The sequence below is a fragment of the Lonchura striata genome, chromosome 7, assembly GCF_050655825.1.
Source record: "Lonchura striata isolate lonStrDom1 chromosome 7, ASM5065582v1, whole genome shotgun sequence".
Lineage (NCBI taxonomy): Eukaryota > Metazoa > Chordata > Aves > Passeriformes > Estrildidae > Lonchura > Lonchura striata.
Genome location: NC_140709.1, coordinates 5,715,712 through 5,741,088, shown reverse-complemented (window position 1 = coordinate 5,741,088; position 25,377 = coordinate 5,715,712). Strand labels below are relative to the sequence as shown.

Genomic DNA, 25,377 nt, shown 5'->3' with positions numbered 1-25,377 from the left:
AATAGGTGGCAAGATACTGGTTCAAATATGTTTAAATAATTTTTGAGTAATTTGAATAGTACATTTGAAACATAAAAGTTTATTGAAGAAAATGTACAAATCTCAGGTGTTCATCAAGGACTTTGAAGGGATTCATAGGAAGGAATTATTTCGGAAGAAATTCTTCCCTGTGAGGGTGAGGAGGCCCTGGCACCAATTGCTCAGAGAAGCTGTGGCTGCCCCATCCCTGGAATTGTTCAAGGTCAGGTTGGATGAGGCTTGTGGTAGTGGAAAGTGTCCCTTCCCGTGGCAGGGAGTGAAACAGGATGAGCTTTAAGGTCTTTTCCAGCCCAAACCATTCTATAATTCTATCACTTTCCTTTTATTGGTGAAGTGTACTTTTCTAACTCAGCATTTTGGAGTTTGCCAATTGTATTGCACAAAAATCCTCTGATGCTCATCTATGTGTATTTTGAGAAACATCAAGCACTAAAGAGAAGACTTTAAAAGGTATGGACAGAAAAAAAGAGATACTGAAACCCAGTGACTGTGTTACAGAACTGAATCTGCAGTAGACATGGGTAACCAAACCTCTGACCCTCCAAGCTTTAGTGAATTCAATAAAGGGTAACACAGATCTGAGCTCTCCATAGTTATTAGTTTTAGTTTTGTGATGCTGAAGTCCCTGCCAGGCTTTTGCTGGTATTGTCCATGTTCTTCATCTTTATCCTGCATAACAAAATATTTCCTCACACAGTATGCCATGGTCTCCTATATACAGCAAGAATGATGAGTGCAATTACCAGCTGGGAGTGAAGTGGAAAAACCTCAGCTTGTCCTCAGTTCATAACCCTTCACTGGATCAAATCAGACACTCAGGGCATTTTAGAAACTCAGGCCAGCTTCTTACACACAGCATTTTTTACCTTGGTCAAGGTTACTTTGTGGGGTGTGAATACCCATTCTGATGCAGTGGGTAGAGAGCAAATTGCCTGGAAGTGCTATTTTAGACATGAATGGAGAATATTTACTTCCCCCCTTTACTTGGGCCAGACTTTTTCTCAGGCATAATGTTTTCAGGGTGAGCTATGACCTGTTTTTCATTTTCTCCTGGCTATTTCTCTCAAGAAAATGGGTCTGTCTCTGTGATCCTTTCCAAATGAAATCCCACTGCTCATCCTGTTTTTAAATCAAATCAGCATTCCACCCCATCTCCGTTTTGCCACCTGAGATGTAATAATTTAAATGCTTTGGGAAGGAAAGACAGCCACTAAATGTAGTGATGGAAAGAAATGTGTTAGAGTGAGCATTAGTCCTACAAAATGCAGAAGTCCTGGATTCTGGATTCTTGTGATTTTGTGCCTTTTTTGGAGTTGCGTTATGACTAAGCTCTGATTCACGCTGTAGTTTTTTCTTGACAGGGACGTGAAGTTTATTATTGCTGTCTAAGTGTTTGTACTGATAAACTGTTAGGGATACAGGGCCTTTGAGCCTCTGCTGGGTTTAGTTAAACTAGCTCAAAGATTTAAAAACCACTGAGTGGACTGCCAGACACAGGCACACAAGCAAGCTGCTTGCATATGTTATTTTCCCCTGAAAATCCATGCAAAAAGCCTAACCCATCCATGCAAAAAATCCATGCAAAAGCCTAACTCATGTCACCCCTCCCTGTACACTTTCCATAGGCCCTGTTTGTCCCTGACATCCATTTAAAGCTGGAGCTAAGCCTGCTCAGCCTTTCCTCCATTGATCTGACTGACATCACTCATCAGTCTGACTTCTATGCACACAGCCTTTGCCTGTCCTGGAGCCTTGAAAATACTCCCAGCTGGTTTCTGTATCTTCAGCAGAGCTCTGGTTTTGACCTTGCAGTACCATTCCTCTGCTGCTTCTTTTCATTAAGGGTGGATCCATCCTTGTATAATTCTTCCTACCCTTTGCCCATTCTTCCTATCCCTGGCCTTTGCTGGATTTAAGCTCACCAGAAACACACAACACAATACCAGGCAGGCAAATCAAGGCATATTTTTCTGCAAAATAATTAAAATCATCCCCATTTCTAACACAGCACCTAAGGAATATATTTTCCACTTCCATGTGCTGAATTTGTCTCTCATCATCTCTGAATTACGGGCTCTCTTCTCTTGGTGCATGTCCAGGAGAGCACCTTGCCCAAAGGCAAAATGGCAGCTTTTGCTCACTCTGAGTTTACTTGGAGAGCATGAAAAAAATGTGCTACAGGCATGGCCAGCAGCTAAATGTCAAAATTTGGCTCTAAGACAATACTACTTAAACTATTTCTCTAAGTAAGTGCTCCTTACATAAGGAGGGATTGAAGGATCAGACTCATAGCATTGTAAAATCACTCTCTTAGGAATATTCAGAATTGCCTAGAACATTTTGAATCTAATTCTCCAAACCCTCGGGCAGCTTTGAATATCTCAGCCCTAATACGTTGAAATAACAGACACTGATATAAAAAAATGAGAGGGTGATGCTCAGTTCTAGCCGGGCGATTTCCCTGGGCACGGCTGCGCAGGGGTCACTCACCGGGCACCCCTGAGCCCACAGGAGCCCAGGGTCATCCATGTGTCCCTGCTGTCCTAAGGGACATTTTGGTGGCAGATGTCGCTGTCACACCAGCGGCCAGGCCACCTCTCCCTGCCCGAGCAGCCTCCGAGCAGCCCCCGCTTTCTGCCGCGGGCTGGAAACCTCCCAGTACAGAACCCGAAATTCACCCTCCGCTCCGCATTTGATGGATTTCTAAACGTCTTTAATCTTACGTGCTCGGATGAATTCCCTTCGGGAAGTTTTTACAGCCTCCCAAGCTGCCGGGACTTGCTTTTCCCGCAGGCTGTGCGCGGAGGATGAGGATGGGCGGGATGCGCTTCATCCCCAGCGCGGGTACCACGAGATGGCACTGCGCTCCTGCTCTTCACAGGCGAGTGTTGCACCAGAAGGATTTCTTCCGGACAAAGATTTTATTTTCCCTGAAAAAAAAAAAAAACAACCAAAAAACCAAAACAAAAAACGGAGCGGAGAAGATTGTTTCTATTGTCTATTTTTTTATTTTTTATTTATTTTTTTTTAATACAGAGGCTGTAAAAGAAGCTGGCGGAAACTTCAGGGTTTCGAGGGGCAGCTTGAGGGGATGTTTTTTCTTAGCGTGTCACCCAGTTCAACACCTCAGGTCACCCTGCAGCTGAAAATGTTGCAGTTGTTGTGCAAGGGGGCTGAAAATGTCCCACAAGCATCAGAATCTGCTCACCTGGTCGTATGCCAAATTCACATTTTCTGTAATTGTGATGAGTTGTTTCCTTTTGAAGAAATGTTTTCCACCTAACATCTCTTCCTGTTTCCTTTTTCCTACCTTTTTCTTTAATTCCAAAATCTCTAAGGGAGATTTTTGTCTACAGTCAAGTCTCTGATTGAGAACAGGGATGGGGATGGGGTAGGTTGTGAGGGAAGGATAAAAGAGTTATTTTTTCTCTCGTGCTATCAACTGAAGAACACCTTGGAATGTTTGAAATTACATTATTTTATAAATATTGTATTACAAGACTATAAACACTAAAATGAAAACTTTGTAAATACTTGTTTGTAAGAATCATGTGCTTAATTCCTTCAGCTGAGTGTCTGAGGAATAAATTCAGTGCAAGTAGGATAAACTCCCTATGCCATCAGTTTTTGCCAGTAGTTAATATTATGTTTAAACTGATAATGATGGAAATTATTTTTGAACAAAGTGCTATTTGAGATGTTTGCAATTTAAAAAATTACATTTTAATGTGATCTTTGCTGTCTTATATGAGCTTACATTATGTGTGTTGTTGTAACAAGAAAGATGAAAGAGGAGAAAAACTCCTTGAAACAATTTCTCTAAGGTCAACAGGTAGGTAAAATCTTAATTTACATTGAAGATATTGCTTGGGACTCAGAAGGGAATAAATACATAGAGACAGCCTGTTCCAGTCCTTTCAGTGCTCCACAGCTCTGATGAGAGCTGCAACTCCTGCCCTTTCAGTCATTGCTGGTGTAGTTCTGTACACAGATGAGTAGTAAATGCTTCTTTATTTCCAAAATGAATTCCAGTCAGAGGTAGGCTAAAAGCACCATTCATTTAGATTAAAGATCTTGAAACTATCATCTTTGCAACCATTTGTCACAGTTTAAGTAGCAGTGCATAAATGTTGTGCTGTTGGTATACAATTTAATCTCTGCTGACAACAGCTCCATTTCTAAAGTTTCCTCAGCATCTTTTTTTAATGGCTTACATTTCTTATAGACAACCTCTGCTGCTTATGCAGAAATGGGACAGCTCTGTAGGCTGGCAGACCTGAATCTCCTTCAGATGGGGAAAAAATGGTAAAGCATCAAGTGCAGTGTGTGTGGGAGCATCAGGAAAAGGGTCTTTGCACCTGATTCCTTGTGCATCCAGGTCAATGCATGGGCTTCCATTCTGCAGGGCCATTTGATGGTTTTTTGTTGTTTCAGGTCAGAATATAGATTTTGTTTTGTGGCTTTTTCTTCTGTTCAAACTGGAGTGAAGATAACTCACAGGACAGGAGTTTGAGTTTTTCTCCATGATCTTTCCAGTACACAAAAGAAGCCTACAAGAACCATGGAGTCATCCTGCAAGTGCATGTAGTGATGGGACAAGGGGGGATGGCTTCAAACTGAGAGTAGATTTAGATTTAGATTAGATATTAAAAGAAAAATTCCTTATTAGGGTGGTGAGACACTGGACAGGTTGCCCAGAGAAGCTGTGGGTGTTCCATCACTGAAAGTGCTCAAGGCCAGGTTGGATGGTTCTCTGGGAATTCAGGTTTGGTGGAAGATGCCCCTGCCCAAAGCAGGGGGGTTGGAACCAGGTGATCTTTAAAGTCCCTTACAAATCAGGCTATTCTATGATTCTATGATGTTTGGAATTATTCTGGTAAAAAAATATGAGCAATGATTTTGTCAAACAAGAATGCTTAATTTCTAGTGGATGTCACACTCATTGTAATGTTGGCAGAATGTTTATAGCTGTAGGCCTTTACTTGCATTAAAGCATTAGCCCAGAGAGAATAGGTTATAAATCCCAGTGTCTCTTTCCAGGGATAATGTCCTTTATAGACCTTCTATAGATCTTCTCATTCTGTCTGTGCTTGAGACTCTGCCCAGCCTGCAGCAGGTGGAGAAAAATGTTGTGAATTATGTGCTGCTAAGGAACTTTGCTGAGCTGTGTCATTGCAACTTATAGGAGTTTTATGGGAATATAACTTCAATAGAGAAAATTAAGGTGTTGGTACATGAAAGACTACACTGATTGGAACATAAATTGCAGGAGTCTCATTTGCAAACTTGCAAACAGAGATGCAAAAAAGTTATTTACAGTTTAAGTGTGTTTTCACTAACCCAAAGTGATCAGAGGGTACAGCTGAGTTGAGGAGATCCTGAAGGACCTGGAGGTCTGTTTCAGTGGGATACTTTTGGTACAGCTGAAGGTGGCTCCTGAAGATCAGGGTTAATGTTCTTTTTACAAAGTCACTGATGAGAGTGATTCATATCAATACTCCAAAAAAACTCTGCAGTCTGTTCTGCCAGGCTTTTGTAGTTATCATCCACAGCTTTTGAAATGTGTGCAATTGTTCTGGGTAGGAAAAGAGCATGAAAGCCTTTCAGATTAAAGTATAACCTTTATAACCACAGAACCACTGTGACCATTTATAACCAGAGTAACCATTATACCCACAGAAGAAAAATTTCAAGCATATGGAAACAGAATTGGCCCCAGCTGACACATTTAAGCTGTGCCAATGCTAAAAAACATTAGAACCTCCTGAGTCTGCAGGAGAAGGTCAGTTCAGCTGGAAGTTGCTGTGAGTAAGTAGCAGCATCCAATTCAGGTAAAGGATCAGGACTGGCAGAAAGTGCAGGTTGAGACTGGAGTTGGTGGTAGGAATTGGGAGCCAGGAGCCAAGCAGCAAGAAAGATCAAAGAGATCAGGGGTTATTATATGCAAAAACCTCATTCAAAATGCTATGAATTTTAATTTGCAGGGGCAAATATTACATGAAAATTTGGAGGATGGAAAGCAGTGCTACATCTGTGTGATGTAGACAATGATTTTCTGTTTTCCCATCTTTATTTTCATCACAGATTCTCTTTGCCTGGCACCACAGCGAGTCCTCTCTGCCCTCTGCCTTTGTGCAGCTGGCACCCACACTGGCCCATTTCCCCACCCTAGCCTGCTCAGCCCCACCAGTGCTGGGATAAATCCTCTTCCATCTCTTTTTTTTCCTCCTCCAAAAACTTCTCTTTTTAAAATCTGAGATTTTAATTTCTTCAAGGTCACTTTGGATTTAATTTACCAATATGATACGTTTAAAGAATTAATTTAATATTCTAATATGACATTAAAAAAAATTGCCATACAAATATATTGTAAGTATGATCACATCTCTCTGAAGTGAAAATCAAGACCACTCAATGTCCTTTTGTCAAACTGATTGTATCTAATTAAAAAAGAAAGAAATCCCAGTGATGAAGCTTCTCTTCCCATTAATATGCACTGCACAGGTTGCTACCTAATTTAATACAGAATGTTGTCTTGCTTTGCTCCATTCTTGATGAAACTGCCCTGTTTAGATGAAGTTAAGGGAAATTGTGATTTAGGAAAAGAAACAGAGATCCCCACCCTACTACACAAAGATGTTTCATTTGACTATTTATTTCTTTTCCTCAGCAAGTGTATCCAGCTATGGAAGCAGATGGACTGGCCCTTGGCCTCGTAGAGCTGCTAGCCTGGCACTCTGAATTCATGGTAAATAGATAAACATGCCTATAAGATTAAGTGACAAATTCACATCAGCACCCAAAGCTTTGATCAATACCACTAATCCATTAAGGATTACAACAAAGCATCTTGTGTTTCTGTCCCTTCTTTCTGGAATTAAATGTGAACCAAAAAATAACAGAATAAAATATTTTTAAAATGAAATAAGAAAAGGAAATTACCCTTTGCACATTTTAAAGATAAAGAACCCTCATTAGTGCATCTGCTGGCCTGGACAGGCTGCCTTTGAAAGCAATTTAAGTGTAACAAAGTAATTTTCAAATTAAAACAGGAGCGGCAGGTTTATAAAATAAAAATGTAACAGGGGCAGACACTTATCCAGATCCAAAACCCCATCTATCTCCTGAATCTGACAGCAGTTAATTTGACCAAATGGCAACTACACCTGAAGGAGAGGGGACAACAGCTGAAGTAAAGCCAAGGCAAACACCTGTTGAAAACTTAGCAGAGGATTCAAAGTCCATTGAAGTAAGTGGGAATTTTTCAATTTACTTCAGTTCCCAAATCAGGCCTTCACTGCTCTGAATAATTGAGAGTTTATGACTCAGTGTATCCCCTTTCCCCATGGAAAGAGCCCCTGCAAGAAGCTTCACAAGTGACTGAATTATCTGGGTAGCAGGACTTTGCTGCAATTTATTTAAAGTTATTTTCATGCCTGCCAGTCTGCTTAGAGAGTCAGGCTCTGCAGTGATGGGATTGGAGAGGACACTTGCTAGCATAATGCTAAGGTGACCCAAGTAAGTGTCCCCTGATATCTGTGACCTGTTAAATAGTTTTGAAAATGCACCTGACTGTAGAGAGAGGTTTGTTTATTGCAAGTGATCCACTTGCCTCTGATTTCCTTCTGCATCCTCACTTTTACTTTCCCTCTCTGCCATTGTCTTTTGCTTGTTATAATTGAAAACTAGTAAGAGAAATGTAACTTTTTAATAAACATTCTCCATGAAATAATGTTTAAAAATGTAAAGCTTGGTGAGCCATCTCCTGGGGTTGTTAGATCAAGGTCATAATGAGTTGGTGCATTTGCTTACTACAATATATAGGAGCCTAATGGCAGCTGCAATCATTTACTTTCCCTCCCTGGCTCTTTGAGAGTTATTTGCTTGGTTACATGAGGTGTCAACATTAATGCAGATGGGGATGAAACCTGAAGAAATTAACATAAATCGTGTCAACGTGCTGTCTTCTGATGTAGTGCCACTTTCTTTAGAATTTCGTTTTATTGCTATCAATATTTTCCTCTGATCATCACTGCTGCAACATAATTTCAACACTGAAATTTAATTTAGTCCAAATGTGCTGTCCTGTTCAATCAGCCATGGAGGGTTCACCCAGTCACTCCCTCCTCCCCATTTTTTCCCACCTACTGTGTGATTTTGCTGTTTATGGCTCGTTCTCTGGACTTTCACACCCCCAGCATTTGAGAAAGATGGAAAAAATGCCATGGCATTTCATTTAGTCGGTGTTAACTCCACTCCCCTGGGTTGTGAGAAAATGAAAATTACTTTGTAAGATAAGGCTTGGCTAACATAGGAGCAAATATCACTAAATGCTGAATCTGAAAATCCAAGTGTAGATGAGGTGTAGACATTAAAGTCATTCCTTTCATGATCTTTAGCCATGTCATTTCATGACCAGTAACTCTTGAATGCTGTTGAATGTTTATAATGCAGTTGCAGGTTTCTGTGGGAGAGAAAATGGCATTTCTATAGGGTTCCTAAGGAAAGTTGCAGTAGGGTGAATACCACAGAAGAAGGATGAGATTGATGTCTTTGCTTAAGGTTTACATTTAAATCTAGTTTTTGAGTGGAATTCTGTATCCTGGAGGAAGAGGGAGAAGAAGAAATCTCAGAGTGGGTAATAAAGTTCACGTCCTCCAGCTATGGGGTCAGGAGGGATGGAAATAGCCCTGGGCTGAATGCAAGGGCTTTACACTTTCTGGGATTTGCTTTTGACGCTTTTCTGGGAGCAGGCATAAATTCAAGGTCTTCTCTTTCTGCTCAGTACTTCCATTCCTCTATCTTGGAACTATTTTCTATGATTATAGGGTCTGTCTGGTTCTGTGGAGCGAGTTCCATCATGTGAAGTGAAATATGTAAGAGGAAGATAGGGGAACAAAGAAGATGGAAAAAAAAAAAAACAGGCAAGAAAAGCAAAATAAGGAGCTAAAAAAGAGCACTTCAGAAGTACTTGAACAGAGTGGTCATATTTATATCCATGAGCTGCAGGTGCAGAGTTTTAATAGCAACAGCAGGGCTGTCTTGCTGAGAAAGAGCAGGAGGAGGCAAGAAGACCCTGATGTGGAACAAGGCTGGAGTGTTGTAAGCTGGTGGAGAGGAGCAGGCAGCTGCCACAGGCTGCTGGAGGTGACTGAGAGCCACGGGCTGGGGCAGCTGTGACAAGGCACCTGAGGGAGCAGAGGACATCCAGGTTAAATCACATCTCCCTGGAGGCCGATGGTGATGCCAAGCAGTAACAGTATTGCCTTGGGCTCTGCCATTCTAATTCCATTTCTCTGAGTGCTGTACACCTTTTGACAAAATAAATCACACTTTGTTTTGAAGAATTTTTTTTCTGCATCACAGCCTTTTAGTAGTGTTTCCTGTCTTCCACAAGAAAAAACTTAGTTGGAGGGAGATCTGGCAGGCTGCAGCAGCAAGTACCAGCCAAGGGGATATGATTTAGAGATCAAATCAGAGAGGTCCTGGGAGATGATGTCAAACACAAAGCACTTCAGGGAGGTGCCTGAGAGATGCACTCAGGGGTCTGTTGGAGAATCTGAGAAGGGGCAGGTACCTGCTCCTACAACCACAGGAGTTTTCTTCTCCTCCTGTTGGTACCCAGCAGAACAGGGAAATTTCACCTATTATTAGTCTGTATTATCATGAACAAACTGATGCCCCAGGCAGCCCCAGAAAGATGATTTGAGCACCAAAAATAGGACATAAGGAGACCTGGAATTTTCTCTTTACTCAGAATTTATTCAATACTCAGATTTCTATCTGAGGAAACCCTGCAAGGTGACTAAATCCATTTGGACTCTGTGCTTTGAATGGCAGCTGTTGTGTATGCTTCAGCTGGACATATTCTACAGTCTTCCTTTGTGTATGTAGGAGATGCTCAGGCAAATGTTACCCACCAAGGGAACCCGACACCTTCTGCACAGATTTTTCATCCTGAAAGACAGATTTTGAATTTTGGACTTTGTTTCTAGAAGAAGTGGCAATTGTTTTGGTTATTTCTGGGTGATGATGGTACTTGGAGCAGTGTTTGCTGATAGAACAGAAATCACCAAGGAAATGGAAATGTCAAATGCATGTATGGTTGCCTTTCGTTTTTGCCTGTGTGGGCAGGTGACTTTGACATTATGGGTCTGAACATTTCTCTGCCTGGAGTGACTCATTACAAGGGCGGTCATTATGCTCCCTCCAGACAGATTTTCTTCTATATCAATTTAGCACACCTTTAATTACAACAAGGAACCCTTTAAATTTCATCTGTGTTGTAGGGGGCTTTCTACATTCCAGTCTGAATTCCACCCAGTATCATTAAATTAGTCCAATTTACATAAAACTGACCTTGCCAAACCAATACTAATATTAAGGGGGAAAAAAAAGCTCAGAGTACAAAGTCAAGTAAGTCAAGCACTTAGAAATCCCAGGATCAAAGTCACCTACGAAACTTTAAATCACCCCTTTCCTAGTTCCAGATGAGCTTTGCTTTGCTCAGCATACAGAGTACCTACTGAATAAGTACTTGGTTAGTATTTATTTGAGTCCTTTTTCTTTGGTTATTTACAGAGTGCTACTGAAGCCTTGCATCAACAAATCAAATAAATAGCCTTCTAGTGGTTTTGCATCATGCTTTCAGTGTTGTAGCTAAATTAATTAGCTGCAAGTGTTGGCCCCTGTGTGACTATGACCTAGAACATGGATTAAAAGGGAGTGTTATTGCTGTAAATCCAGTTTGAAATTACTCACATTTAGTTTTTGCAAAGTAATGTGTCTTCAGTAGCATGCTATATCTTCAAACTGCATTTTCTGCTGGTCTCAGTTACAGAGGTGAATGTTTACTTGTTTGCAAATCAAACCCCATCTGTCTATGCTTGAATTCACAATTCTGAACTCCTGTCTTTAAAAATTAATACAGTCATGTACATAGAAGTTGTATCAGGAGCTCTATGTCTGTGGGAGCTAAAAAATGTCCAAGTGCAGTCCTCATTTTGAGGTTTTTGTTTTTGGAGAAATCAATTTTTACAACTCTAATAATTTTTTTTTTTTTTTTGACATAGTGTCTTGTAATGGAGCTCTAAAAGGTATTTATATATGTGTGTATAGTACATGTATATATATAAAAATTATTTGCATATACATTTAAAATACATATATATGCAATTCCACTCTGCATCCCAACCCAGAATGGCTTTGACCCCTTTCCCCTTGGGCAGGGGGGAAGCACTGACTGTAGAGAAAAGGTGAACTGACTGCTTTCCATCCAAGTGTGCAAGGGTTGTTGACAGGAGGATTTGTCTTCTCCAAGGAGCAGCTGGATGGAAGAACACGCTGAGATCCCACTGCACTGGGATTGCTGGAGCGTGGGCAAGGGGCTCTGCAGGCAACGTCCACTCACACTGAGGGAGCTGGGAGGGTTCAGGGCAGTGAGCTGAGAAATTAGCTATGAAATTCTAGTGGCTTCTTAACAGAGCAAATATTTTCAGAGCCTGAAAGTGCAGCCAGATTTGAATAGTTTAATGATACGGCAACAGGATTTTCCTTCTGTGTGATTTGTCCCTCTGCTAAAAATTCAGTCTCTGCTCCCCAGCAGGAAAGTTTTAGATAAGACTGTCCCAAATGTTTACATGCAAAAAGCATGGTTTCACTGGACTTCTTTCCAATAAAACAGCTCAGCTGCTTTTCTCAAGATTAAAAAAAAAAGTCAACCAATGTCCACAACTAAACATCCCATTTGGAAATTTTCCATTGTCACTCTGAGAGAGATTTAGGGACAAAGTAAAACTGGATGCTGAATAGAAAATCCTAACTATGCTTAACTACAGGCATCAATAATTAAGAAGCCAATGTAAAAAATCTTCCTCTGGGTCAGATACAAATCTTTAGGTCATACTTGAATACTCCAATAACATGCAAAAATTGCAAGTGTGCCAGATTTCCTCCTACTTTTTTTCACCCAAAAAACCTTCCAGTTATCTGCCCTGCAAGGCTTCTGAGAGATTTCATTTCCTCTTGAATTTAACTTGGTTTAAATCCTCAGAGCCCAGCCATGGATCAAGCCAGGAGACAGCCTGGAGTTCTTACTGGTGTGCTGGACTTCCAGCAGCACATCCACAATTCTGCTGTCCTCAGGCTGCTCAGGCCACCATTTCTCACTTTAGCTTTTCCAAGCACTCAAGAAATGTGGATGAGTTGAAGCCTGACCTTTTCTTTGCCCTTTTTTTTCCTCTGATCTTGCAGAACTCTTCCCCAGCCAACCAAATCTGCTTCCTTTGTAAGTGGTACTTAAGATGATTCTCTTTTGTGGCATACCTAGACTCCAAAGAAAAAGATAAACAAACATTAATTAATTTCTTTGCTTTGCATTCTTCCCCTATGTTACTCTTTTGGTATTTCCTCCCTTTTAGCTGGGAATGAGGTACCAAGGGCTAATCCTGTAAAGTCTTAAAGTCTAATAAAGCATTTATTTCCCAGTTCTCTCTTATTTCAGGGGGTGTATAAGTCTTTCAGGAGCTTGACTCATGTCTGGGTTCAGTCACTGGATTACAGAATATTCTTCAAAAGATAACTGTGAAAATCTCATTACTTCAAACTCTTATGAATGAGACATTAGGAAATACACCATGAGAGGCAATTGCATGTTATTATTTAAATGGCCTAGAGATAGATCCTCTTTTTCTTTAATAGCATTTTTGACCTCCCTTCTTCCTGTAGTCAAGCCACCCAAAAATTACATTTTGTAGCATACATTTGTACATGGAGCTGTCATTTGGTTATTTCTTTTCCAAGTGAAAACTACTCTGCTCCTCTTTTTTTCCCCACTAGCGAATAGAAAATTGAGCTTCCAGGAATGTAATGTGCAAACTTCAGTGTTACATCCTGCAAAATTGAGATTGCTTAATGGAACCAGAAAAGAAAGATTTTTTTTTATTATTATGATCAAACTAAAACAATTTTAGATAGTCTTTTGTGGTCTAGTGAATGCAGGGAACTAAATCCAGAGTGAATGCCAGAAGCAACAATTACAGTTCTTTTTTTCCTAATTGAATTCTTTGATGATTTTCTCAATTGACTTCAGAAGACCAAGTACTCAGTCTCCAAAATTCAGATACTTGGGACATTAAAATTATGAATTTACAGGAATATTACAAGTATATTTGTGATATTCATGCCAACTGAAATTTGTGATATGGTATACAGTAGATTTTCTTCCCTTAGAAAAATAAAGAAACAGTGGAGCTGGGATTTTAGATTTTTTTTCCTACATTTTTCACCCTCAAACTAGTAAAAGATAATAAAGATTATCTTTAGAGGAAAAAATGGCAAATTTCTGTAATTTTTGTGGATTACTCAAAAACTATCTGTGAATGAAAAATTGCCCACTATGTTGCAAAATATTTCTGCAAGCTGACACACTGGCTGTTTCAATCTGCACTCAGTACAAAATAATCAGTCCACAGAAAAATTCACTGGGAAATTTTTATGAAACTAGAAGATGAGTCTGTTTGGCGACAAACAGAAAATGAAATTTCAGCAGCTCATGGAAAGCTGCTGCTTGTGCAGCAGAGCTTCGAGGGAGCAGCAAAACTGATGGGGCTGTGCAGCTGATTTGTAACAGGAGCCTGCAGGGTGCAAACACCCAGCTCTGACAGAAATTCTGTGGTACCAGAATAAAGAACATTTTGAGTGAAGCCAAGGCAACCTGCCTGCTGTACTGGATGCAGGAGCGTGGGGTGGCTGAGACCAGCGTGAGGAAACAGCCCAGGCACTGCATTTGCTTGGTAGCTTTAATTAGCCATTCTCCTCTCTCTGTTCTCAGGCAGGATTCTCATCCTTCAAACACATTTTAAAAATTCATAATGTTTACTGCTTGTTCTTATCATAAGCCTTTTTTTTTTTTTTATATATCTTAAATTTTTATGGTCTTTTTGGAAAAAAAACTATGTTCCGTCTTCAATCTCTTTCTGCCTGGTCTTTCTTAGTCAAAGTTTTTTGGTCAATTTTATATATGTCACAGAAAGTCAAATATCCTTTATAACATTTTCCTTCTCTTCCTCCTTTAGAACATCTTTATGCCTCAAAGAGTTTGACTTTATTTCTTCTTAAAGAATCTCAACCTTATATTTCTACTAAATCACTGGTGCGCTCACTTTATTAAATAACTTGCTTCCCCTGTTATCCCTTCCTTATTTCTGTACATATTTTTTATTAAAATATAGCAGTTCAGATTTGTTAACATGAAAAAATAAAGATTGTGCTGCTTAAATTCCTTTAAGAAAGGAAACTGGGGCTGCCACTGCATCTCCCCAGCTGCAGTTTCATGACTTAAATGCTTGCCCATCCTTTATGTGAGTTCCCAAGCATGGTTCTTTGGTGCTTCAAGCACTTTTCTTACAGAAGAATTTTGTGTAATTTTAAGGGCTCTTTTTTTTAAAATTTATTTTGGAGAAGTAAATAGACAGTAAAATTAAAGAAAGAAGATGCAATGAAAATGATTTTCTATAAAATGAGAGTGTAGTAGAAGGTAGTAGAAGCAGATGGAAATATAATAACATTCTGGCTTTGATTACATGAAAATATATAACCTTTTCCTTTAAGAGTTGTAGAAGATTATGAAGCTGAATCATAGAAAATAGAATATCAAAATCTGCAATTAGAAAGGGCTGATATTTCAGCTAATTTCAGAAGAAATACTTTCCAGGGTTAGACCCAGTTTAGCAAAAGAAAAATATATGAGCATATATTTTCAGAATTTTCTTCTACTTCCCAAAACTTCTCTTTTCCTGATCACATGTAACTGTTGAGGTAGAAAGGCTGTCCCTTTTCTGTTGTAACATTTCCATGCCAATGGATGGTGTACATATTTTTCTATCTTACCCCCCACCATTTTCCAATTTTTAAAATATTGTTTTGCACTGTGAAAGAGCAGCCTGTTGGAAATTTAAGGCTTGAGACCATAATCTGCTATTATACAAATGTAAGCAATTTTCAATACAACTGAGCTATCAGTAAATGAATCACCTAATAGGCTATTAACTAAGTATATTTATTTTTTCCATGTTAATGTTATTAATTTCCAAAACACAAGATCATAATGGGAAGCATCAATCCCCATGGAAAGGCAGAGAAAGATCCAGCTGGTGTGCTAACACTGCAGCTGATGTATTCCTGCAACATGGGAGCTTCCTAACTACGCCTCTTAATTGTTCCTGGAGGTTTATTAAATCTTGTAATTTTGTATTTTTGTGAGGGGTGTCTGGAAAGGAGGTGCTGCCAATGCAGAATAAAGAATGCAGAAGAGCAGATAACGTGTGTGGAGAGGATAATGGTGGTTCCTTGTGTTCCACTGATGCTTGGGAGTGACAAAAGCCAGGACAGCCTCTCTGATTGCCTGATCCCTGGGATCCGTGCTGATTTCCAGAATATGTGGCGAGTCTTGAGCCAGTGAAGTGCTCTATTTCTTGCATTAAATCTCCTAATGACGAGCAAAACCTCAGCACCTTTTAATTGCAGAGCTGAATTGCTGCCTGTGCTCTGCCCTTTGCTCCCAGGCAGTGTGGCTGGAGTATCCTGTGGGATGGAGCTCTGTGTGACCATGGCACAGGTGCCCTTTTCCAGCTGTCCCATGCTCCACCTTCATCCAGGATTCCTCAGGAACAACTCACTCTGCAAACTGCTTCTTCTGATGCTTATTTTTTCCCTTTGTCCCAGTCAGTTTCTAAATTGAAGTCTCTTGTTACTGCTAATGTGTCCATTTCAACATAATTTATCTTATCATTTCTGCAGATTGTGAGGCAAACAGGCAGTTCGTAATAATTCCTGTTAGCAACACATTCAACTTTCTCACCCCAAAAATTCAGCCTCAAAATTATTTACATCTCTAAAAGTTATTTAAAAGTTTATCTCAGGTAGGTGCTTAATTCTAATTCAGTTACATCCAAAAAACAGCTACTTATACAAATTCAGTTATCCTTAGAGTTTAAACACTCAGTTAACCACAAATGTGAGATGTGAAATATTTACTTGCATAATCATTGGATTTCAAGGTGCCTTACAGAGGGGGCTGTAACCATTTCCTGTTTATAGATGGGGAAGTGAGGTGATGCACTGATTAAATCAACCTGTGAAGCACTGGCAGAAGCAGGAGCAGACTGAGCCTTGCCAAGCCCCATCTGTTGCTCTGATGGTGACAACAAACTCCTTTCAGCTGAAGTCTTGCCTCAAATAATTACTTATGCAATGCTAGGAATACTTCAGACAATTATATGTAATGTACATATTATATATGTAACATATATAATATTTAATGTTATTTCTGTAATCATTATTTAAGGATTGCTCATGTATATGCTAGGAAATTGTATATATCACGTGGGCCCTACACAAGAATATTTTTTGAAAATTGGATTTTTATGCATTTACTCTAATAATTTACATAAATTGCTTTTATTTGTTCAAAATAATTTCTTGAGGGTCTGCATCCTGTGTAGGAAAAATAATATTTAAAAATAAGATTTCTTTATCTCAAAACTCTTGGCAGAGTCAGGGGACTTCATTAGCTCGTGGAGCTCATTTTGGTGTCAGAGGAACGGTGTCAAACTGCAACTTCCACTGAGTTATAGAGAACTCATAAGTGTGGTATAAAGGAAATTAGAACTGGGTGAAAAAATATGACTTCATCATAAATCAAGAAATATTTCATGTGAGACAAAAAAATACATGTACAGGCAGAATTATGTAATTGAGTCACATTCAGAAATATTAAAAAGCTTCAAAGTGAAGAATTGTTTCCTCTGGTGAGCTCCTTTCCAGCATTAGGAACATGTGTAATATTGATGCATTGCCCCAGTCACCTGGAAGACTCCTTATTGCTGGAGTAAACAAAGTCACTTTAATATTTTTGAAGGTTTCTCTGCATTATAAGGAGCATCATGGGAGCTTATTAAGTTCATTAGAATACTGAAGAAATGTTAACAGCAGTTCTAAGTGCTTCTTTACTCCAAGAAAAGTTTGGTGTTTTTTGTTTTTTTTTTTTTTTTTTTTTTTGTTTTTTTTTTTGAGAAGGAAAATGCAGGCAGTGAGCACTGGATAAAATGAGGAGAAAAAAATGTAGCCATTGTTGCTGTTAGCAGTTCTGGAATCTTTTGGGGAAACTTTTGTATATTTTCACTTTTAAAGCATCATTTCCTTTTTTGCATCATGTGAAAAAATATCTAGCAGGAGATAAAACACTAAAATAAAGTTTTGGTAACAAGACACAGCTTTGAAATACCTCAGTAGAGAGATCACTGAGGTGTCTGAGGCATCTGTTGATCTGACAAGCTGTACAAACAAAATATATACCTTAAAAACTGTGCCTCACTCCTCCCCAAGAGCGCTGCCTGCAGCTGATGCTTCAGACAATGAGGCTGCAGAAAGTTCCACTGCTCCAGAGCTCCACCAGATTTTATTCTGCACTGGGGTCCCAGATGAAAACCTGACCATGTGGAGGTACAAGGAAGCCTGCAGGTAGGAGAAAGGAGCTCCTGGAACCAGCCTGGGTGTGAGAAGCAGGGCTGAGGTCTGAGCCAGAGATGATGCACAAGGCTGGGCATGTGAGGATGCTGCTTGTGTCTGTGCTGGATGTCAGGCTCCTCTGGGAGCCAGCTGAAAACTTCCTGGCCTTTGGATGACTTCTTGCCTTGTGGAGGATGCTGAAAGAGAGTGCCTGGGCAGCTCTGCCTGAGTTGGAAAGAAGTTCTGTGAAACATCAGCCTGAGGGCAATCACAGAGTTTGTGGTTTTGATGGCATTATCCAAAGAAATAGTGAGATAGGAGTAAAAAGGGTGAGAATGGATGCAGCTCTGTGGAACCACCTAGGAAGCTGGAAGAAGGGTAGAAATGTTCATGAAATTGTAAAGAAGGAGAAAGAATGAAAAGTGGGAGGTGACAGGAAGACAAGAATTCAAAGGAAGACAAGAATTCAAAGGAAGACAAGAATTCAAGTGACAGGCTGGTTGCAGGACAGATTCTCAAATGAAGAATGGGAGTCAAATCAGGATTTTAGAGACTATATTAAGGCTAAGTTAATGACACCTAAGAGCTAGATTGAACTGTCTCTAGTTTGAGACATGAAAAAAGCAACTCTAAACAACTGCTGTGGGCAAGAACTTGAAGAAGCTGAGGTGATCAGCTGAGAATCAATGGGACCAGTGAAACTCTGGGGGGACAGGGGGACACAACAGCTCCATGGCCATGGCCAGAGGAAAGGGAGAGAGAAGGAAGTGCAGGCAGCTGGAGGGAGATCAAAAGCTGGGATGGGCAGACAGAAGAGAAGATTAACACATAACTAATTATGTACCTCTGGCATGGAAAAAGGAGAGGCTTGAGCCTGGTTCTGCAAAGTGAAATGCGATGCCAGAAGGGCTGTAAGAATCCCTCCTTCACCCAGTTCCTTCTGTCTGCTGAGGGACATTTTACAATTTTGTAGTTAACAGGGGGGCCCAAAGGGGGAAACTGTGGTGTGAGCAAAGAAGGGTCAATGTAATACGCTGAATATATAGAGTGATAATAGTAGGAGAACATTCCAGCAGGAGCAGTGTGGGAGTAGACCACAGTCAGCAGAGCTGGTTCATGAAGAAACTTCTCCATTGTGGCTGCCTACAGATACAGGGGGTAGGATTTGATCCTCTGATGTTTTCTTCAGTTCACCCTCAATTTCTGAACTGGTGCTGTGGCTTTTAATTGTGAAACCCAGAAGTGACTGAGAAGGGGGCAGGATCCTCCCAACCACCTATTTTCTCCTTGGCTACCCAGTATTTCCAATCCCTGAAAGGGATTTCAAGGTAGCTAATTGCACTGGCCTTCTTTCTTTTTCTTTTATTTTGTTTGATTGGTGTTTTTTTAATTTTTTTTTTTGGCTTTGTGCCTGTTGTGAGGAGATATGAAGCAGACTAAGATCTGCCCTGTTATGCCTAACTAGAAAAGAAATCTTTCTCATCCTTATATAAGTGTTTTGAGTCCTTGTTGAAATGATGTATTCCCAAATGGCACTGGTGTTAATGTGAATATTGAATTATGAATAGATTTTTATGACACATATATCAGAGTTTTGAAGATCACAAGGGAAAAAATTTCTACTGACTGCAATTTGATGAAAAGCACACAAAGCCCAAAATAGCTGTTGATTTCAAGCACTGCTGCAGTTACAGGTATAAGAAAAAAACAAATGGGTAAAGCAACATTATTCCTTCATTTCATGTGTATGTACTAGTTCCACTGTGAGATTTAAACAGCAGTGATTAACCCTCGAAATAAATAGTTTTCAGAATTTGAAAAAAAAAAGTCCTTTGGAAACCTCTAATTTGATCATTGATTTTGGCTGACTGTAGGAGAAATTTTGGAGCAGTAGATTTATAAGTCTGTGATGCAGAGTTTAAACAAAGCCCTATTGATGGTGTAAAGGCTTTTATTTCTTTGTCTGCAAAATGGCACAGAACAAATTGAAGGGTGCCTTCACAGTAAGACATTTTGGTCTTTGATTTCAGCTTTGATTCTCTTCAAACATGCAGCATTAGCAATTTTATTTAGATGTTCTCAGTATGAACAGAAAATAGGTGAATTCAGAGGTGTCCTATGAAAAAAGACAGTGCATATGGGAGAAGGATGTTTTCATTATTTAGTCTCAGTTTGGCTTCCTGAACATTGAAATGTTAATGCTCTCGAAAGATAAGTTTTTCTAGCAGAAACTGGTGTAAAAATGACATAATGTAGTAATTACTAATGGAACACAATCCTGGGATGTATTAGTGGAAGTGTAAAAGGCAGTAAGTTTTTTGGGTGTACTTGTTCTTTATTGTCTCCTTGCCTAAGTTTTCTCATCTGTAAAATGGGGATAACTGGTTTTTTTTGGGATTCTTGAGTAATGCACTATAAAAATGCACATTTTTATATTTATCTTTCAATCATGGACTTAAAATTCCTTAAAACAGTCATAGAGGAAACCATTTTAATTTCCCTTTGACTTTTCATTCAAAGCAAAATAGTCATTGAAAAGATGGTAGTATATGTGGTCAGCTAAGTTCCCTCTCTAGCCTGCATAATTCATTTCTAGACTAGCTGAGTCAACCATTTATAACAGTCTTTAAAGTTCTTGGTAATAAGCCAGGAAGTCAGTCTTCAGAAAGGTCAAGAAGACCAAAACATGATCTTTCTCTGAGTAGTAGCTGCTTTTGATAAATCTCTTTTCATTTGTAATTTATTGTTTGCACTTTCTGTGCCTCTCCAATGCCAAGGCTTCTCATGTGCCCCAGATAAGTTGTTTTTTATTAAGCTGAGTCTGCAAACTCAAGTGCCAGTGGGAAGTTTGGGTAACAAAGGAATTGGGACAAGTTGGTTTGACCTCACAAATTCCCTGAATATCTGCAGAACAAATGAGCTGCCACCACCAGATCTGTCTGTAGGGGTTGGTAAATGATGCAGAATCTCTTACCTGTGACTGCAGAAGTCACAGGTAAGAGATTCTGGTCCAGCCTCAGAGGGGGCTTTGAGCCCTGGGTTGCCATGGAAGATTCAGGAAATCAGCAGAACCCATGTGGTGTCCCAGTCCTCCACTCTATAAAATAATGCTGTTGAACTCTTGTCCTTGCATGCATTCTTATTTGATTTTATATTTCCTAAAACACTGACAGCACGTAACAAATAACAGCCAAGTAATACCTGTGGAGGTATTATTTTTTATTAGTATAAATAAATACATTCAATCAGGCATAATAGTTTCATTTATTTGAGAGACTAAGATTTATTGCTTTATTTTTTGGTCATTTAAGTAAATAAATAATATTCTGTGTGGCTCATAATCTTCTATGAATCATTTCTTTATTTTCCTTCATTCTAGCAATTTATAAATGCATTAAGTGCAATTCCATATTTAAATAACATTAAAATGGTGGCAAAAGTTAAAGCCGTAAAAGAAGTACAGGCTGCCAAGATAAATGTGAATGTCCTAATTCTGATTATTTATGCTGCAGTCTAAATGCTGAACATATTTTTGTAATGAATATGTTTGCAAATTTCCAGTGGGATTTAAATTTTTTCCAAGTACAAATTTACTGTGGAAAAGAAAATGCACGATGACTGTAATTTGACTATAATAATGCTCCTCTGCTGACACAAACAGCTACACAAACTTTAAAAGTATGTTATTTTATCAGAACACATTGGAGCAGTGCAGCACAATGGGTGGTGTTGTTTTGGTAAGATAATCACCCCCCGAGGTGTACTGAGGCACAGTGTGGCTGATTACCCCTAATCCTACTGGGATGTAATTATTTCATGGTAACGATATTCTTGGAAGTGTCTTATTGCTGTTATCAAATTTCTTTTAGCTTTGTATCTAAACACATTAAACAATGACTTTGTCAACTTCGAGGTCCATTGAGATTAAACTATCTTTTCACAATGTTTAATTGGCAGTTGAAATATTTTTTTCAACTCTGGTTTTGATTTCCTTGTAAAACTCCATCAGAATTGCAAGCAGAAGAGGAGAAGATTGTAATCCATCTCAATGAAGCCTCAAAGAACAGAGTTTTATAAAATTAGAAAACCAGACCTGTTGGCTAGCAGGGATTCCTAGAAAATTAAAAATATTAGGAATTTAAATAATATAAAGTTATATTTGATTTTTACATTACATTCCAATTTTATTTAAATAATATAAAGTTAAGGAGGCACTGAAGTCACATCAGCTCTGCAAGCCTCCAGTGCAGGGTAAGATATTTGAGTGAGTCTGGCTATGGGTACCCACCAGGAGGGGTAGGCTGGAGGTTCACTTCTCTTTTTATGTTCAGACTTCATCTATCATCAAATCAAGATAATATATATATATTATATATATTAAATATTCAAGGAATATTTGATGTTATATCTGATTTATGTGGTCAGAAGTTATACTTAGATCACAGGGCAGAGGTTTCACAGCTGAGCTCTTGCTTGAATGATGCAAGAATATTCCATGGCTCTCCTTCAGCATCCTCCTGCCTGTCCTGTCCAGAGAAATGAAGACACAGGAAGAGACCTCTAACCCCAGTGAGGAACCAAAAAAGTTGGTTAAGGAGAACCATGTGATACATCTCAGCCAAAGACACTGCAGCTCAGAAGAGTATCTTGGTAGTTTGTAGAACTGAGAAATGGATCTAGGAATTAGAATGGATTGAGTTGAATTTTCTGTTTTAGTGTAGGAGAGGGAGAAATGAAAGAAATTTGTCAGTGGATAAAGGTGTGTTGTTAAGTCATCACATTTTGAAACTATTGAGCCCTTCCTGGAGATGAAAAATTATTCTGCTAAATCCTCAGAGCCCTATTAACTTGAGCAAGGATAAAGAGTTGAAGAGTCTCTTTGGGGCAGAAGAGATTATATAATGGAACAGGAAGATTCCAAAGCAAAAACCCCTAGAAATAGTTTTGGGGAAAGGCTTAGAGTAAGATTCATGTCTTTTTGTTGCATAATTTATCAAAGAAAGACTCCAGAAAAGTGAAAAAGTTGGGCCACTGTTTATACACTGTGTTCAAAGCAGACTTAGGATCTTTTTCCAGCATGATAGAAAAAATTCAGGAGGCTTATTTTTGTTTATAATTAGTGTATAAGTGGATGTTGGCTCTCAGGGATGATCTTATTATCCAAGAAGGAGGAAAGGACCAGCAAGATGTAATGTTTTCTGGACCTCTGCCCATTCCACAAATCACATTCTCCTCCAGGCTTTCTCAGCAGATCATCTTTGTTCTCTACTGAATGGAGTACTCAAAGATGAGTTGTGTTCATTTGTTTTCTGAAGTAGGGCTTGTTTGCACTCTATTTGAAATAGATTTCTGTCTTATTATACTAATGCACTTTCAGCCCTAATCTAATAATCTGATCTAGATTACTAAGTGCTAACAGAGCTGTTATTTAGCAGGGTGAGTTTATCCCAGGCAATGATTTCCAAAGGGAATAAGCAAGATTTCAGAGCATGAATGTGAATTATAAATGAAGACACAGGTAGCACATTTCAATAATGAGGAGGTAAAATGATAATTGACTGGCTCAAACCTGCTGTGATCGAAAGTAGATTTTAATTGATAGAGATTTGCAAGGTGCATGACCTTTGTGCAAGCTAACAGTGTCGAGCTAAGAGGACAGGATACTTTAAAAATTGTTTTTACAACAGAGGAGGTTCCAGCTTAAATGAATTCAACTCAAGTTCCACATGGTATCATTGAATTCTGTCTCTCTCTGGGGTTTGAGTGTAATGTTTTATTTTAATTCTTGCCTACCAGTTTTGCATAAAGTCATTGAATTTCTCATCTGAATCATTATAAATGGTTCTTAGAGCATATTCTAACCTCAATAAAAGCAATTTTCATGATAAAATTGATTACTAATTTTTCATAGAAACTCACATCAGGTCCAAAATCACAATTCTTGATGGCAATGATCACTTCTGCAGAGCAAAATGTTGAACTTTTGTTTTTGACATTTTTTTTTTTGTGTGTGTCAGTAAGGCAGTGGGTCTTCTGTGACCTAATTGAGGAGCTCAGCTTTGATCTGTGAAGGTTGTGTTTGAGATATGAGACCTTGATCTCATATTTGAGTTTTGCTTTAGTGAGTTTGCCGAGTTGCTGAAAAAAGAGACTGATCAAGTTTAAATGCTGCAACAAATATTTGAGTTATAAAAATGAAGTAGTTAATAGGAATGTTTCTACTGTGAGTTTAGGTTCCCATAAGTTGATTTTTTGGTGTCAATGATAAGAAAGGAGAAAGAACGAACAATTATTTTGGCCTCTATGTGACATCCTCTACCTGTCTTGAGGGGAGAAAAAGCCTTGTTTGCCTGAAATGTGAATTTGTACTTCTAATAGAGAAGATGGTTTGTGATCCTGACAAATAGGTGCCTCTGCTTCCAAGCTCCAAAGCTATTGAGGGTTTCTTGCACCCACAGACGTCACCCATATAAAAGCAGGTCATATAGAAGAGGGTGGAGGAATGAAATCAAGGCGAGAAATAAATCAGGAGGGGAGAAAAGGAAATGTTACTACTAAAAATGTATTCGTTTCAGAAGTAGAACAATCTGGAGGCCACCTTCAGAGCTGAAAATGTCACATTGCACCAGGGCTCAGAAAAGAGGATGAATGCTCTGCAGGCTACAGAAAGTAAACACCTAAATTATGGGCAAGGAACAAGATGAAGGACAAACAAGGCAAGGCAGCAGAAGACACTTTCAGAAGGGATATGATCAGTTGAAAATTGCACTTCACCAAACATAATTACAGGGATCTGGGGGGAGATCTGCTCTTAATTATTTTTTCCCCAGATTTTTTCTGTCCCTTCAGCAGAAGATGAAAGACAAGAAACCACTGAAGATGAATGATGCTGAGCTGGGCCTGCTGCTGTTTTGGTGGTGCTTGTACCAGTTTTCCTGGGTAATTTCTGTGTGTTTCAATGTGAATCACCATGAAAACAGAATTGCTTATGAGGATGAATTGCAATAACAAAGAAAGCCTTTGCAGATGTTCTTCCACTCAAGTTCCAGTGATGGGAAGTTTCAGTGGTAGGGCAGCTTCTTGTCCTCCTTCATAGTAGGGAATATCTCCACTGTTGGAAGAGCTCAGAATTCCAGCCCTCCCATCTCTTGTCCATGGACTGCAGGGCCATAGGGCTCGGAGGAATACTCACAATATCTATGAGTTTCAGAAAGCTGGCAAGTCTTGAAAACATCTTTAAAAGTCTGTATCTCTTGCAAATAAAGAGAAAAAAAGGTAAATTGCCAACCCAAATACCTCTTTTCTCCTGCTACTATGAATGCAAATGTTTAAAGGCACAAGATAGATTTACTTTTTCCTTGGTTTCCAGCAGCAGAGTCTGGGGTTTGGCTGCAGACCCTGATGATTGCTTTTTAGGCCAATATCTCACTTGGCCTAGCTGAAAAGCAAAGGCTTTTCATTTCTAACTGTTATTTATGATGGAAGTTCCAGCTGAAACCTTGGTCTGGGTGGGCTAAAATGCTTTTAATTTTCATTCAAAAATGCAATTTGTCTTACAAAATGGGCATAATTTAAGGTCTGAATGATTTAGTATAGATTTTTAATAACTGTTTTCTTAGTACTAGATAATCCCTGGGTTGTGCAGAATATTATTCTTAATGCAGGAAGGCAGACTGGCTGCTTTGGAGAGCTTATTACCTCTGAGCAAGAGCGTTAATATGGTTTAAATCCTATCAGGGCCTGGAGGAATCCCTCATCAAACCCTGCCTTTGCCAACTTCCTCTTAAACTTTTTCCTCTGAGCTCTTTCTTGAAAACAAAAGGAATTGTC

At 39.2% G+C, this 25,377-nt stretch overlaps 2 long non-coding RNA genes across 9 annotated transcripts in view; both read left to right on the top strand.

Moving 5' to 3' along the window:
• LOC146766874 (uncharacterized) overlaps positions 1-25,377 on the top strand; it is a 203,249-nt gene that overhangs the window by 45,113 nt on the left and 132,759 nt on the right. The gene's annotated exons all lie outside the window — the stretch shown is intronic.
• LOC146766875 (uncharacterized) lies at positions 2,579-9,386 on the top strand. The gene is made up of 2 exons (XR_014956683.1): positions 2,579-7,288; positions 8,868-9,386. It is a non-coding gene; the product is annotated as an uncharacterized LOC146766875 (long non-coding RNA).